Source organism: Copidosoma floridanum, unplaced genomic scaffold (assembly GCF_036245765.1).
Source record: "Copidosoma floridanum isolate Cflo_tuat_1 unplaced genomic scaffold, Cflo_Japanese_pri ptg000029l, whole genome shotgun sequence".
Taxonomy (NCBI): Eukaryota; Metazoa; Arthropoda; class Insecta; order Hymenoptera; family Encyrtidae; genus Copidosoma; species Copidosoma floridanum.
This window is the reverse complement of record NW_028321906.1, coordinates 4,381,828-4,383,996: the sequence shown is the minus strand read 5'-3', so window position 1 is coordinate 4,383,996 and position 2,169 is coordinate 4,381,828.

Below are 2,169 nucleotides of genomic sequence, written 5' to 3'. Positions count from 1 at the left end.
GTCACTCGATCAATTTTACACTATTCGTATTTTTATATAAATCTTTGTTGCTTTTAAGAATTTTCAATATGTTTGTTCCACTTTGTTCGCTCATTTGCTCACTAAAGAATACTGACACTTTATGTTGGAAATGATATACAACAATCCTTGCGGACCTTTATTGTGACCTTATGAAGCTTTTATCCCTTTCAATATAACTGCCTACACGTATATTATGTACGAACTTATGGCCTGTCAAAGGAAATTATTCATCTTTGATTAAGATGGAGGGTTTTCGTGAGTCTGTATTCACGAAACTACAAAGTGTGAAGAAATTTTATATTACCTGCATAAAAATACTTTTTAATTACTTTATTTCTTAAAAACGATGTTTAATACTTCCTACTCTTCTTTGTGAATATAAATTTTTTTTCTTATGGTCTATAATATGACACATTGTGATCATATGCAAGAGAGATATTGATTTGCAACAATTTTTTAAAATCTACCGTCATTACTACCTGTCCTGTATGTCAACTATAACCGTTCGGCTCATGAATAAATGAGACACATGAAAAGTGTATGAATATTGTATAGTAATTCCGGATAAGCTATAATAAACTCATAAATAAATGATTAAAGTAAAAAATTCAATGCAAGATGGTTCTTCTTTAGGTTGGGCTAAAAAAACATTATAAATATGGGAAAAGGGAGGGAAAACAAACTGGAAAAGGGGAGTATGAGGTGAAAAGACTCTGATGTAGGGTTGAAAGATTATTTAAAGAGGAGAAAAGATGGACAATGAAGATTTGACTACATGACATTTAAAAGGATAACGAATAGTTATTATTATTTCCACGTTTATTACTGTGCTATTTTTACTAATATGATTTTTTCAATACATTAAATAATTTAAATTACGATATGAACATGAAGATACGAAGCAGATGTTGAGATTTTTATTTATCATTACATGAAAACTTGTGGAATTTTTGTCCTAAGACTTTAGATAGTGGTATTTTAAATCAAAAACTCTATAAACTTCTGGAAAATAATATCTTCTCGAAGTGGTAATTTTTTTCATTCAGGGGAGTAAATGAAGTCTTATTGTAAGTTAAATCCTTTCAATTAGTAGGGACTTTTCGTCTCGATTTATAAAAAAATTCTGTTGTTCGTTAGTGAACGGATTTTTACTTACTAGAGAACAATTTAATTGTAAAAAACAAAATAACTGTCATATTTGTTCCACCATTAAAAAAATTCACGTTTTTTATGTACATAATAAAGTATTGATGGCTTCAATCTGTTTTTTATGCTCACTGCATTATTTACCGTACATTTATTTATGCTAAACATAATCCTGATATCAAATTTACCCTCGATTTTTTTGGTGTAATGTTGTGTCAGATGTGGTAGTGTCAAAAAAATTTTTTTTTTGATGCAATTGACTTAGAATATCTTAAAAAACTAACGTTAAGCTGTTTGTATGGCTATACCCAAAATCAAAATAAAATATAAATAACTAACAACTAAAATGAATAAATTGAAAACCTTTTCTGGCAGAACTGCCTGATAAATATATTCGACAGATAACGATAGTCAACTAAGATTACATCGAGAATAAAATTAAAAGAATCCCATCATAACGCGTTAAAAGAAATTTCTTTGCCACATAACTTTTGTCTTGTGCATAAACAATTCATCATATAATGGTTAACACTATTGTTATCTAAAAATCTTGGGATACGAAATTTTTTCATTGTCCATAGAATTCCTTCATGAAATTAAGCTCCAGAGTACAAAATACAAAACATTTATGTAATGCCATTGTTAGTCTATTAATAAAATTATCTATTTATATTTAAAGAGCATCTTATAAATTTACTTTAAAAATTATGGTAAAAATTTTATTTATCATTTTATTTTGCTGAAAATGCTTTTTGACATCATAAAATCTTACAAAACATACTTATGGATATACTTAAATATTAAAATATACTTAAAAACTTCTATATTTTGTTAAGGTTATATTTGACGAAAAAAAAATCTTTAATAACTTTTGTATGTTTAAGAAGTTACTATTTTTATGCAGGGTTTTTAAAATTTGTAATTGTTTATCTACTCAGATATGAAAACAATGAATTAAAAAAAAAAACTAAAAGTACCAGCAGGCAGTCTCTTTGAAGTTAA